The 15312-nt window shown below is 42.9% G+C and overlaps 1 protein-coding gene and 1 long non-coding RNA gene across 6 annotated transcripts in view; one reads left to right on the forward strand and one right to left on the reverse strand.

Annotated features, from left to right (window-relative positions):
* The window catches only part of SUSD6 (sushi domain containing 6), a 102120-nt gene that overhangs the window by 24630 nt on the left and 62178 nt on the right, over positions 1 to 15312 (reverse strand). The gene's annotated exons all lie outside the window — the stretch shown is intronic.
* LOC135415876 (uncharacterized) lies at positions 71 to 14150 on the forward strand. 2 transcript variants are annotated; one of them, XR_010431317.1, is made up of 4 exons: positions 71 to 214; positions 330 to 516; positions 3706 to 3831; positions 13965 to 14150. It is a non-coding gene; the product is annotated as an uncharacterized LOC135415876 (long non-coding RNA). The 2 variants fall into 2 exon arrangements; XR_010431316.1 differs by lacking the exon at positions 13965 to 14150 and having other exon boundaries at positions 3706 to 4463.

Raw genomic sequence — 15312 nt, forward strand, 5'->3', positions numbered from 1 at the left:
GTTCTACATTGCTTCCCTTCCACTGTGAGGTGGAACTCAGGCAGACATCACCAAACAACAATAGGCTTCCCCTTACCCAAGAGGCCAGCCCATGCCCACCTTCTAACCCCAGTTCTGCTATGGTTTATTCTGAGACTTGACACAGATCATTGCACAGTCATGAATCTGCTCAAGAGGCAGTCCTAAATTCCAAAGGGACATGGGAATCTCTGAAGTAAGAATTTTTGAGTTTAGATACACTAGGCAAGTCACTTTAAAGCTCTGACCTGGTAGGCCCCCTTCATTCACTAATGAGCCTTTTGCAGCTGATTCATTTTTCATCCTTTCAGTAGCAGCAGCTGTTGCCTCTGACTCAGCCTATCCAAAAAGTACTAATTTGGAAGTTTGGCCAAGGCTGATCTAGTAATGGCACGCACACAGGAGATCACTGTGCGCTAAATGCTGTTCCACTTTCATCTGTGTGGAAACTGAACTGGGAAGCTCAGAGCCCTGGGTTACTTTAAGCTTCCCTCTGAGGTAAGTCTACTGACAGCTTTGCTAGGGAAAGGTTGGTGAGGACAGTGATCCCGAAACCTCAAACTGATACGCCAACAAACAGGAGAATACTTTTTTATCCTGCCATGCTATATATCCTCTGGATTTTGGCACTGGTCAGGACCATTGAACCCAACAGAATCTAATATCTGGGCAGATTTTTTTATCCTTTAAGAATGACTCATCTGTGTCATGGGACTTGTCAGAACAAGCACTCAGTTAATTTACCACTGGCTGGGCAGAACTGTAAAGACTTATTAGCCCTGTCTCGTTGGAAAGCCTCTCTCTTAAGCACACTTCGTATTTTCACTCTAGATGTGGTAGGTTAGCTGAAAGTATTGTCATCTTTTTTACTGGCTTTAGAGGAGATCAGCACCACAAACAACTTCTCTGCAGAGTCCAGCAGGAAAAAAAAAGAAAAAACCAAAACAAACCACTTGATCACTCTTCAAGTCATCCTATTCTATATAGTGACAGAAGTACTCCACATGACAAACTTGGCTTTTCCAGAGACCTCAAAGTCTTACAGACTCCCACTTATGCAAGTTCAATCATTCTGAGCTACACTTGCTTGAACCAATTAGCTGATACAGACTCAATCCAGACTCTAGTAACTCAAGAGCTCTAAGACACACAGAGTGAAGCTGAAGAACTACTTTTCAAAGAAAAGTAAGAAGTTTCTTCTACTGAGAAGAGCTAGCTATGATACACCTTTCTAAATTGTCTAACACTTTTAAGAGTGTTGGGCAATTTAGGAGCTAGCAAGGCAGTAGTAGGAAAAGTCGTGTCAGACCCTCATAACCTGCACTGAAACTTAACACCTACTCAGTAAGTGGTCTTCTCTATTTACTAGCAATACAAGTAACTAGAGAGTGTTTTTTGGCAAGAAGGGAGGAAACCCAGTGAAGCTATCAGTAAGCTTGCTTTGTGAGTAGAGCATGACTAGCAAGAGGCATCAAGGTCTGGTGGGATGCTCCTGCTACTTTGATTTATCAGTCACAGAAGACACCATCAGCTCTGGCAGAACAGGCAAAGTCCCACACATTCCACCCACTCAGTCTTCTGGGGATCAAATGGCACACAGAAAGTAAATGGCAACTTAGTATTATGCATAAACGCAGTGAATAGAAGAAATCAGATTTTCAGCCACCTTCATTTAGAAGACTGTACTGCTATACAGATGTACTTCAAAGAGTTTGGTTTTGTATCTCCATTTTCCCAGTTCCTACCAACAGCTCTAAGCAAATCAATGGACATGACACAGCAAATTGTCAAAAGCATACCTAGCAGCAAACATGAATTCTTCCTTTCTGTCTTTCTAGCTCCTCATCCCAAACACCCATAGGGTAAACATAGCTGAACTGAAAAAAAAAAAAAAAGCCAGGATTGGGTAACTGTTCAAAAAACAAGCTCTTTCCATAGCTGGCAAGAAAAGTGTTCAGAGAAGATGTATTAAAGAAGTTCTTGCCCTTCGAAATACTGCTTGTCCTTTGACACTTTCACTATAGCCACTGGAATCAAACTACAAGCATGTCAAAATATCCAGCTTGAAAAAGCACATAGTAAAAAGAAATCCAGCTTATTAAAACATGTAATAACAATAAAAACAAACAAACAAAAACAAACAAACAAAACCTCAGGGATAGCAACTGCCAATATAGAACCCATCTGTAGCCCTCAATGCCTGACAAAAACATAAGAAAAGATGAAATACCACTCCTTCCATTTGACATAAAAAGAAGTTATAAAACATACAACCCAAAACCCCCCAGTGTAAAGATTTTTCCAAACAAAATCTTCAGGAAACAGATCTCTTCAAGGACTGTTAAACTTCTGTCTTGTTTCTCTGCACTTCTCTGCTTTTAAGCAACAAGAAATACAAGACCGTGCATATTCTTTGCATCTTATTTATACTCCCTGGTACCTAGACAAGTTCTTTGTTCTGGAACTATTAAAATGCCAAGTTAAAGCCACAGAGATGACCAGGGGACTGGAGCATCTCTCTTAAGAGGAGACTGCAGGAGCTAGGCCTGTTTTGTCTACTCTTCAAGACTGAGAGGAGATCTCATCAATACATACAAAATCTCAAAGGCCAAGAGGGTGCCAAGAGGATGGTGCCAGACTGTCTTCAGTGGTGCCCAGCAACAGGGCACAGAGTAATGGCCCTAAACGGAAACATAAAAAGTTTCACCTCAACATGAGGAAGAACTTCTTTACATTGAGGGTGGCAGAGCACTGGAACAGGCTGCCCAGGGAGGTCAAGGAGTCTCTCTCTCTGGAGACATTCAAAACCCACCTGGGCATGTTCCTGTGTAACCTGCACTAGGCAACTCTTCCTTGGCAGGGGACTTGGACAATGTGATCTCCAGAGGTCCCTTCCAACCCTAACTATTCTGCGATTCCGGGGAAAAAAAAATATCCTCGTAATGCTTTATTATAGGGTCACTTTTCATAGAGTCATAGAATGGTTTGGGTTAGAAGGGACTTTAGAGATCATCTAGTTCCAACCGTCCTGCCATGGGCAGGGACACCTTCCACTAGACCAGCCCAGAGCTCTATCCAATCTGGCCTTGAACACATCCAGGGATGGGGCATCCACAACTTCTCTGGGCAACCTGTTCCAGTGCCTCACAGTAAAGGATTCCTTCCTAATATCTAATCTAAATCTACTCTCTTTCAGTTTAAAGCCATTCCCCCTTGTGCTATCACTGCATCCCCTTGTAAAAAGTCCTTCTCTAGCTCTCCTGTAGCCCCCTTTAGGTACTGGAAGGCTGCAATGAGGTCTCCTCACAGCCTTTTCTCCAGGCTGAACAACTCGAGCTCTCTCAGCCTGTCTTCACAGGAGAGGTGCTCCAGTCCTCCAAGCATATTCATGGTCTGCTCTGGACCTGCTCTAACAGGTAGGTCCATGTCTTTCTCATGTTGGGGGCCATAGAGCTGCACGTAGTACTCCAAGTGGAGTTTCAGAAGAGTGGAGCAGAAGGGCAGAATCACCTCCCCCAACCTGCTTGCCACGCTGCTTTTAATGAAGCTTAGAGTTGGCTTTCTGGGCTCAAGTGTGCACTGTCAGGTCATGTTGAGCTTCTCATCAACCAAACACCCAAAGTCTCTCCTCTCCTCAGAGCTGCTTTCAATCAGTTTTTCTCCTTTCCTGGTGTTTTTGAAGCACAGCTGGCCTGACAGAGGCTCAAGAGCCTTGGAGGCACACAACTTCAGCTTCTACCTACTGCCACAGAGCCAGCCAAAACACATCACTTTGAGATTATGGATCCTTACACCAGAGGCTGACATTTTCAGGTGGGAGATGCAGCTTAATGACTGGAACTAAGGCCTAGGCAGAAGGGACCTAGGCCTAGAGAAACACACCACCGATAACTAAGCTGAAGTTTTGCCTCCCTGCCTCAACTTGCCCCTTCAGAGGGGTTTCTTGTCTGCCCTTGTGAATATATGGTTTCAGTTAGTTTGGAGCACTCGATGTGATGATTTAAAGGTTCTTGTCAGCCATGTAATTATTTTCAATAACAAAGACTTACAGATTAATTTGACTGCTTTACTATTCATGTCTTCCTTTTCTATACCAAGAAAGCCAACCCAGAAGGCAGGATTTCACAGTTCAGCAGTTCTTCCACACAGGTCTCTCTGGCCAGGAATTTACTTCAACCTATACTGTCATAAATAGGACTATCACATGGCTGAAGATCCATATGCTGCATTACCATCTTGCAGTGCTACTGTCTGTTTTCTTCTCCACTTCTGCTTCTTGTATGCCAACTGGGGTTTTTTTATATTATTTGTGACATTTCATTAAGTTTCATTTATTGTTCTGAGGCACATTCTCAAGTGGCTTCCTTCAGCTACATATTATCTACACAGCATCACCAGTCATGTCAGAGTAGTTCTTGCTAAACCAGCATGAGTATTTCTCAGGGCAATGTAATTTAACAGGATAACAACAGTGCAAAAATGCTAGATTGAGTTTTGGTTACAGAAAGTACCAAGAATCACACCTCAGTGACTGCACTTTACCTGGATCATTCCTGTCTCTGACAGACCAAGCCTGATTGATACTATTATCATTTCCAGCCAGCCAGACCTTGGGGGCTAGGACAGGGCCTTATTGAAAAGAAGAGACTGTTGCAGCCCAGGTTCTTCCAGACCTTTCAGTTGATTGGCAGATGCTGTTACGAAACCCTGTTTCCTTGAATACCACAAGATCCAAAACAACAACATGAAACCGTTTTGCTTGTTCTCCTCTGCACCTTCCGGCCAGCATTTACTTTCAAGTTCCTCCTGAGCTTCTTACAGTTTTTTTCCCCTCCTTTCTAAAGTCCTACTGTTCCTCCTCACAGCCATCCTCCATCAAATGTGTATGAGACAATTCCTGCTCAGCTCCAGCATTCTCTTGCGTCAGACAATAATTTCAACTCCCTAGCTCCATCAGAGATAGTGTGGTTAGCTGAGGCTTGGGGGGTTGTTTTGGTTTTGTTTGGGGTGGGTGTTTCAGGTTATAGGTTTTTGGAGACTTTTTAAACATTTATCTACAAGGACAGCTTTTGTACATTTTGTACATTTCAGCAACATTTAAGTAAAAATGTAGTAGATATATCCACTACATCACTGCTTGCGCCTTTTTGTCTAAATTGTCAATCCAGCAGGACAACATTTTAAATTTGGTTTCAAGATCTGCAGAACCATGTTATCTTCAGAGAGGCTTACGAGAATGAAATGCTGATTTTACATTATAAAATGTCATTATAATAGCTCAATCCTGTGATATTCTGAAAAAGAGGATGAGGTGGGAAGGCCAGATTATTCAAAAAAACCCCAAGTAACTATTTAAAGGATTTATTTATTTATAGGTTCATGATTCAGAGAACAAAATCCCTTCCACTACCCTGGTCAACACAGAATATATATGTATAGACACTGATCTAGCAGGCAGATTTCACAACCACCACCTGACTCAGGCTTTGGAAGGGAAACAGTAAGCAAGAGTGACCAAGATAGTAGGAGAAGTTATAGCCTGTCAGTTAAAAACAACAACACAATCTTTCCCAAATCATGCAAGAACAAAGCAGTTTCAAGTTCCTTATACAGAAAAAAAAAAAAAAAAAGAGTATTTTAGATGCTCCCCAGGGAAGAATGCAGTAGAGGAAGCTGTCGCAGCATGCCTGAATGCCACAGGAAGCACAAAAGGGGAAAATTTCTGAGTGTTCCCAGCTTCCTCAGAGCTGGGGCCAGAGCTCAGAGGAATGCTGAGACCACCACCCTGGTGAGCACTCAGACTCACATTACAGCTGGACTCAGATCTGCCTCCCATGTCATCACATGAACACACAATGGCAGAATGGTAGGAAGCAAGCATCGAAATCTCAACTCTTCCCCAATATCAGTGCTCCCATCTAATACTCCCTCAACCTAGGGAAAAAAAAAAAACAGCAACCAACCAAAAAACAAAGCAATCAAAAAAACCCCAAAACTCTGGACCTGTTTTTGTCCCTCCTAAGAGTACTTATATGACAAAAGCTTAAAACGGGAGAAGGCAGAGGTTATGCTCCCTTGTTCTACAGACCCAGTTGCTAAACATGCCTTACACACACCTTCCTGGTCTTCACTTGGCTTCTGCCAATCAGTCCTGACACGAGGCAGATACAGGCCCTGCCCACTGACTCAGCAAGCCCCATATCTGTGAGGAGGCAGCTCACAAGCAGATTGTTGGACACTTTCAAGAAAAACGCAAGATCCCTCAACACATGGGGCAGCCCACATCCTAACAGCTGACCTCATGCATGTTCCCAAGTCACATTTTCAGGGAGCTGAAGAAAGCCTCTTCTGCATGAGACTCCCCAGACAGAGGGTTCAATTCAGGCTCAGTTAGTTCTGAGGCACCAGACACCCACACAAAGCTGGAAGATATGGCACAGGCCCTTCAGGAGCTCTGCACCCTTCCAAAAAGGCAGCTGAAGGGTAGGCCAGATGTGAGGCCACTGACTTCAGACCACTCTCAGTCACCTACATCTGCCTACATCTGAACACTTCCCATGCTAATTAATTCAACAACCCTACTGCCATTCCCAGATCATCATCTAGCCCTACATCCATGTGCCCTACGAAATTCAGGGCCTTTCTACATTCCATGAATTCTCTGAACTAAGAAATCTCTCCTCCTCATTTAAACATTCACCAGTTAATGCAGTTTTTCTTTCTCCCTGCAGCACATGTTCAAATTTCTCCCATCACACCTTCTGGATTATAATTCAGTAGAGAGGCAATAAACCACCAAGTGTTATTATGGCCAGATGAAGTTTATCAGTTGATGAATTAGTGTACAGTTTACTGTATGGTTCAATCTCTTTCCAGTTTGTAAAGTTTCTCACAAAAAGGAAATGGAAGACTCAAAGAAATCATGCTAAAAATAGCAAAAATGCTGCCCCCCAGAGAGAGACACACTTGGGAACTCTCCCAACTGTGTATGCAGACTCCTTGAGAACAAAATCTTATGCCTGAGAACTAATGGGAAAAAAACAGCTTGGAGGGAAGTTATTTTGATGCTGATAAATTAACATCCAGACTGTAAAATACAGTTCCAGAAAAAAAACAGGAGTCCAATTACTAAACTTATCAGTTACTGTTTTGTAATGGATTTGTTTTTCATACTGATACAGAAAATTACAGAGAATAGCACATGCATTTAATCAGAGAGAATAAGCATTATAGGCGAACAATGTAAACAGAAATCTGAGAGCTCCTTTACCCAGAGCTTTCCTGGGTTTTATTCATTTGTTTCCCCCTCTCCTCCATATGATTGGGGAAAATGATATTTGAAGTCTTTCAGGGGAAGGAAATAACAGAAAACCCACTGTATTAGTAGTAACGCAACAGGCACTGCAGAACCACATTCAGCAGGCAGCAGGGAGCTACTAGGACAAAAGGCAGTAAAAAATGCCACAACCCCTTCTTAGAAACTTCTGGTAATTTTCCTTTCTTCCCATCTCCTCCGCCCCCATACAATTTGCTCAGCACACAGGAGTTACTATTTCTTACCAGATATATCACACAGACACTGTCAGAACTTTCTTCCTCTTGCCAACATAACTACAGTCAGGCTGTCCAAAGGCTGTTGCGTTCCATTTCACAGAGCCGATCATGTCAGACAGCCTGCAGAACCACCCTTTATTCTGCCCCTCATCCATCCCCTGTCTTTTCTATTCACTTTTTAGAAAAGGCTACTTTAGCCACACTTAGCATGAGGATGCTACTCACAAGAACAGCTATATTCTGGCAGCTGACATGGAGAGCAGAGGACAATGCTCCTAGGAGACAGCTCAGCTTCTGTGGAAAGTAACTCAAGTTTGGGAAAGAAGGGAGAAGTGCTAAAAGTTCCTGCTTCCCAACTGGACTTCCTCATAATAATCTGTATCTTTCATTAGGGTATTAATGAAATACTTAACAACACAATCTAAACATACAAGGGTCTCTCCTCCCAAATCACTGCTTACTGGTCAGAGCACTCAACTGGAGTTTGACAACATGTCCTCCAGCTAACACCACATTCCTCCTGTGCATGCACACAAGAGCCTTCTAAAATCTCACAAGAGATATGCTAGTATCAAAGTAGGAAAAGCTCTTTTCCAAAACCTTTGGATTAGATCTTTTCACCAAGGACCTAGGCTTTTCAAAGTTACTATTTCTAAAACACATGATCAAGACCTAGCACTGTCAAGATATAGATTTTCTTCTCTCATAGTCACCCAGCAACAAACCTCAAAATTGGTTTTTAGTCCTTAACCTGATGCTGCAATTGTGCAATGGCCATTTTGTGGTTAAACACCATTATACTGTGTCAACTCTCACCAGAAGTAAAAGTGATTTCCCTAGAAATAGAAACAGATTTCAATGTATGGAAAACTAGAGTTTTCCTCAAAAGATAGACCCACTGTTCTTCTCCATTCTCTTTTTCTTCAGATCTTGCCCGAGGACAAAGGGGGCATGAGCCTCTCAAGCACTGGGATAAGTCACTCAGATTATGACACTGGACTTTTTCCCCCCCTTTTTCTTTCCAGTTGGTATGTCTTTATTAATAAGGAGGGTGGAAGTGTCTGCTTATATTAAATGCCATGCTCTACTTTCATAGCCCTGCCCCCACAAGCATCAGAACTTAAAACCATGAATGCAAATCACAGCAACCTAGTTATTGCACATCAAAGCTGGCACTGTCACTCTTATTCTCAGGATAGAAGAGACAACCAGACAGCTGACATTTACTCTTTAGCTCACAGGGTAAACAGAAACCAAATCACAATACCTTTGCTGCTGCTCTGGAAGGACACTGATCCCACACTACCCTGCAACAACCATACTGCCGGGCCTAGATTCCTTTCTGCAGTAACTCCACAGGGAAGAGTCAGCTACCAACTGTACCAGTGTTTCCCTCTTAACAGCTGAGCTTTTTGGAGTTCTCTCCTCCTGCTCTTTTTAAACCCCTTATCAGTAATGAAAGTTACTGCAGTGTGTAGAACACACTCCAACAAGAGCACTCCTCTGTAACAGAAGCAGTTTGTGAATATATACCTTCTTGTTCAGAGGTACATACCTCTGCCAATTACAGAAACTGCTTGCACTGAAAAGCAAAAAGACATTCAAAGCTTTATTTTAACACAATTAAAGCAGTTTCAAAGTAAGAAGCTGTCATCATGTGGCAGGCAGAACAACATGGACCATTATTATGTGTTCTGAAGACCACTGCTTGGAAACATCTAGTCCCAGTCTAGCACATTTACTGGCAACAGATTTCCAGTCTAGACTCCACAAAAAGCTCCCAGAAAAGTAGTTTTCCCATAATGCTCCATTCTGATACAAGATCATGTGGCTGCACGTACAAAATTTGGACATATTAAGTGACTTGCTCTCCTCAGTAAAAATGGTCAAAACCAAGGTTCATGGGAACAGGAACATAACATGGAAATCCTCTTGAAGAATCACGTCTACTAGACTGTAGTGAGTTCCTGTCTAGAAGTGCAAAATACCTGCACAGTCAGAGCTATACTGCAGTCAAGGAGATCTCCAGGGCTGCAGTGGCCCACAGGAACAGGAAGGATGGATTTAAAAGAGGTGCTCCTCAGTCAAGAACGAACAGCTACTTCTGTCCTATGGCATCTGTATCGGATCCAGTCAGGGGCCATGCTTGTTCCATGGCTGATCACCTGATGAGACTAACCAAACACGGCATGTTGCTTTCAAACACTACTCTTGATGACTTGACAAAAAGGATTGCTTAGAAAACCACAAGAAAGTGTCTCACCATTGCTACATAAAACTGCTTTATTCAGCATACTATTTTCTAATAAGTCATGCCCTGGGGAGCACTCACACTGGGGCTCATAATAATGCTGAAGACAATAGAAGAGCCTGTTGCTACTGGGAAAACGGGAACATAGAAGCATCTTTCCAAGCAGAACTGCAGGTAGAGAATTAAGCTTCCTCCTATCAGTATTCAGGGCCTAGCCAGGTCTGGCAACATGTTTTTTCTTGTCACAGAGTTGGACAAACTGGTAATATGAAGCTCTCTTGTACTCCTGGTAGACTTTTAGTACTGACAGTTACTCTTGTCTGGGGGTATGTACCCACAAAGAAGAAAAGGCATATGGTATTACCTTGCCTTCCTGAAACAACTCAGAATGGGCTGCCACCACTGCAATTTGCTTAACTGAATGGATTTGAGTCTTCTTTCAAATGTTCCCTCAATCTGCTTACAGTCAAGTAACCTTTTGAAAAAACCATCTTCAGTGTCTCTTCATGGATTTCCAGATGTTACTCAGTTGCTCTGTTATTCAGTTATCTCATGCTACTTAGTTTTCATAGGAAGTTTGCAGCTCTCCTTCACTAATGTAATGCCTATAAATTTAAGCAGCAGAATACTAAATCCCTCTTTCAAATTATAAACACATTAGGCAAAATTTTCAGCAGTGTTTGCATGACTTGAGACATACTCTCCCAACTGATTACCAGTGGAACACAAGCACTTTGGAAAATTTCATTTGATGGTAAATGCACCCGACATCAGAGCCATCCCACCAGATATCTTCCTAATTTAAAGATACAATGCTATTTTTCTTCACTATTTACTTGCTTAGCTGCTATATCACTTTATAAGGACCCGTTCAAGCTGACAAAAGAACTAACAATTTAGTGGAATCTAAACTATACCATCTAGAAGTGAGGAATTTCTGACACAAACTTTATTGTAGAAAGATCCTTTTCTGGCATTCTGCCCCATCTCCTTTCTCCCACCTCATGCACTCTTGCCGCTTGTTATACAGAATCCCATTATTCTGGGCAGCTATTTCCTTTCCATATTTGTATCTATTTTATGCTGACAGGAACAAAAGAAAGAACAACTTTATTAAAAGGATCTCTTTGAAAGTCAGTATCTCACTTGCTTCCTTGCATTTAGAATTGCATCTTATTGCCCTGGTTTCTCCCCTCTCAATACATCAGAGGCATATTAATTCAGTTCTCAACATCTACTGACACAAGGCACTTGCAATAAGGGATATAGCAGTTAAGGTCTTATGTCTCCAATTATTTTTACTGAATTGCCTCTTCTTTTAAAATTTGCAGTCTTGTTAAAAGTACATTTGAAAAAAAGCCACAAGTTTGCTACTAGCTATTTCCAAGTAATTAAATTCATTAATCCAAACAGGGACCAAGGGAAATAAAACTACTTTCTCCTTCAAGCTTTTTCCCCTCCTCTTACTCCATAATAATTATAAATGCTCTTAACCCACTAAATATTACAACCAGCACTTATTCATTCTGCTTTTTGCTGTCCTTATCTTTCTCTTGCAAGCCTTAAAACAGTAATTCCCCTGAAACTGGAAAGAATGAAAGAGGGTTCCTCCCACAGTAAATATAAAACTTGATCAGCCCCTCAAAAATCAGGCTGTTTGTTGTTTCCTGCATTTTTAGTTCTTAGATTTTTAGTTCACAGCATTCAGATTTACAGTTTTACTTTTTCTCCAGCCTGCTTCTATCATAATACTGAATATTTCATTTCTATCATCACTACAAGTGTTTTGAAAAGAAGATGCAGAAACTCACACATCCCAAAACCAGCCACACACAGATGCACAGTAGCTAAGTTTAACTGCAAATTCAAAAGCCTGTGCAACTAGAGCTGGTTGCACAGCAACTTGGTGACTAACTTCCTAAGGAGACAGCTGGCAGATTTGCATAGCTGTGTCTGCTGATGCATTTGCAGAGACAGAAAAAAGGAGAGGACAAGACAGAGTGACCGCAGAGACTTGAGGCTCTGTCACTCTGTGCTTTCTGTTCAGCACAGGGCACCCAGATATTCCACCTTCACTCAATGCAGGTTCAATTGAACATCTAATGTTTAAGACATTCCATCCTTGTTGTACTTTATAGACAGATGTGTGCTCTACAGAAATAAGCAGATTAGAACAGGCCTGGATACTGGTAGAGTTAGAAATATACTGAATAAGCACATACACACCTTGTCAGCAGCCACAACATTCCTGGAAAGAGTTGTGTATTAACACAGTGAAGTTAAATGCTTCCCTTTCTCAGCATGCCAAATACCCTGTACTGTGTTTACAGAAGAAGCTACTTTTGCTCCTCCCTGATGCCCAGTGGGACAGATTATCTATGGCTCAGGCTGCAACTATAGCAGTTCTTCCAGCCAGGCTCTGCCTGTTTGTCCCCGTGCAAGAGTTGTGAATCATGGGAAAAAACCCAGCTCCCAGCAGCACCCAGAGCAAGGGACATCTATGACTCCATCAGCACTGCTTTGCAGAACCACTTGGGGAGCTATGCCCTGTGTGAGCATGCAAGAGAAATCCTGATGGGCAGACACAAAGATTAAGGCCTGTGAACAGTCCAACCTACACATATAGTAACGTCTCCTCAAAACACACCTTTCCCTTCCTCTTCAATACTACAATACACACAGCACTAGCAGTACACGGCTCCAGGCAACCACCAGCGTTTTCTGCTGCACACCCTCTAACTGTACTCACTCAAGTCAAGGGGCTCCTGTTATGGACACCATGGATCAGCTAATAATTTTATGGCCCATATACATGGTCGGAGAGGTAGCACAAAATACTCTTGCCTCTCACTCGTAGGCAAACAAGACAAATCCCTTTGTTCTCTTGCCCCAGGGACCAGACAACCAATCTGCCTGGCCTGACCTGTCATTTCTATATCTAATGGAAGTGGAGAGGAGATAGCAAACATACGAATTTTCCACTAGAGCCCAGCATATCTAAAGCCTTAACACAAGTTTCCAGCCCAAGTAGCATCAGAAAGGGAAAGTAAACTTAATGAAAAATGATCAACTGAATTGTAATCAGAGGTAAGGGTAATAAAACAGAGTTGCAAGAGTCAGGAGTTAAGTTTCACTACAGAATTTTTGTTGCTAAACAAAACCTTGTAAGAATACAATCACTTTTCCCAAGGAACCACCCTAAAATTCTGTGCCTGGGCACAGAACAGGTTTTTTGCCACCACAAGAGGTGTAGAAGGCAGATGATGAATAGGATGCATGTGCTCCCCATTTCCCTTGACTGAAATACACTAGACAAACTAGTATAACAACCATACCTCCTTCCTGTAAACATGACTTCAGGATACTTCTCTAGCATACAGCTGTGATCCCAACACAGACCCTTTAACTTTTCCATCAGGAAATTCTCAGGCAGTCACTTCCAATCAGCAAGAAAGAATGCTATCAGCGACAACTTCATATCTGCCAGCCCACATTAAGGCCAATAAACAACCAGTTTCCTCTCGACAACAACAATCCCCTTTTATCATGGTGTGGATACCTTCACCAACCCTTCAGGATCCACTGCAGGGGGAAAAATAGGCAGAGATAACCAGAAAGCAGCTTTTCAAGCCAAAATACCCTCCCCTCAGAACCTGGGGGTTGTGGTAATCCCCTTTTTGAAATGCTAATGTCATTACAACCATAGCAGCAGAAGACAAGCGGTGGGGCCTGGGTGACAGAGCCTCTGATGTGCCCTTACAAAGATGATTTAAACTGAGCCTTTTGTAACTCTCCTCCTCAAAGCTCCCTGCCCGGTATCATGCTTGACAGGAGCTGCAGCTGCCATCCGACCCTCCCGAGGAGCAGGGGTGCAAAGATCAACCTGATGAATTCATGCGTGTGGGGCCGGGGCTGGCGGCTGCAGCCTTGTGTTCTCCAAACCAGTACGCCGGGATAAAGATAGGCTCAGGGAAGACCTGAAAAAAGACAAAGCTGTTCTCTTGCTACTGCTGAAAAACAATTCCACAACAGTAAAAAACATTACAACTGGTCATTAAACTGGGCACAACAGATATCAGTATAGGAGAGCACAGCTCAAAGAAACTAATCAAGATAAATACATCTATCCTTAACATGACAGGAAGCAGCTCAGCCTCAGGAAGGAACCCCTCCCATGGAGAAAGCTACTCCAAAAGGACAGAGAGCAGTCAACTTCCCTGGCAAAAGCAACTGGAACTAGCTGCTGTGGGGAGATCAGAGACCAGACTGGGCACAAGTTTCATCCTGCCACCACATGCTATGTAACAACTGACAGATGGTTACCAGAGGGCTTTCGTTTTGTTTTCAATTCCGTGTTCAGTTTTCATTGCCTCCGATACCAGTCAGGGAATCAACAGGGAAAACAAACTTTACTGCAGTAGTGTTTCCTGCAACTTGCCATTTCCTACCATCTCCCAGGGAACCTCCCACTACAAGAGAAAAAGCAGACCATCACCACAATGGTTGAGAAGTAAATCAAGCTAAGTTTTACACCAGGTGAAATAATTGGAAAAGCAAATTACAGACTGAAACATTTGCCATTCACAAACACTACTGCATTTACAGCAATTTCCACTTCACTGTGAGACTGAGTGAAGCTACTCTAACCCACAGTCAAAGCCAGTGAAAGGAGGTGATTGTCCTGCTGTGCTCTGCTCTGCACTGGTGTGGCCTCACCTTGAGTCCTGTGTGCAGTTTTGGGCACCACAATATAAAGAAGACACCAAGCTGTAAGAGAGCATCCAAAGGAGGGCAGCGAGGATGGTGAAGGGTCTGGAAGGGAAGCTTATGAGGAGCAGCTGAGGTCACTCGATCTGTTCAGCCTGGAGAAGACTGAGGGAGACCTCACGAGGTCACCAACCCCATGAGGGGAAGCATAGGGGCAAGTATCAATCTCTTCACTCTCGGGAGTGACAGGACTTGAGGAAATGGCATGAAGCTGAGTTAGGGGAGATTTAGGTTGGATATCAGGAAGAAGTTTTTCACCAAGAGGGGTGGTTGGGCACTGGAACAGGCTCCCTAGGGAAGTGGTCACAGCACCAAGCCTGTCTGAGTTCAAGAAGTGTTTGGACAATGAATGCTCTTAGGCACCTGGTGTAACTCTTAGGGTGTCCTGTGCAGGGCCAGGAGTTGGACTCAATGATCTTGATGGGTCCCTCCCAAACTCAGCATATTCTATGATTCCATGAAATAATATATAATAGCCCCAAATCCCTCTGCTGGAAAAGAAACCTTACAAGTTCGGTCATCTCACTGCTGCTTAGGTGTTTGAATTCCTACCTATAGAGAAGTAGCTGCATTTAAAGAGGAGGCCAGCCTCTACTGCCACAGAAAGAAGAAAGGCGACAGACCACTCTGGAAAAAGAGATGTGTTTGATTTCATTTGTGCAGGGTGCACACTGGCAAGCAGCTTTGAAATGCTGGTTTCGGTGGCAACATTTTAAAAAGAA

This window comes from Pseudopipra pipra, chromosome 6 (genome assembly GCF_036250125.1).
Source record: "Pseudopipra pipra isolate bDixPip1 chromosome 6, bDixPip1.hap1, whole genome shotgun sequence".
Classification (NCBI taxonomy): Eukaryota; Metazoa; Chordata; class Aves; order Passeriformes; family Pipridae; genus Pseudopipra; species Pseudopipra pipra.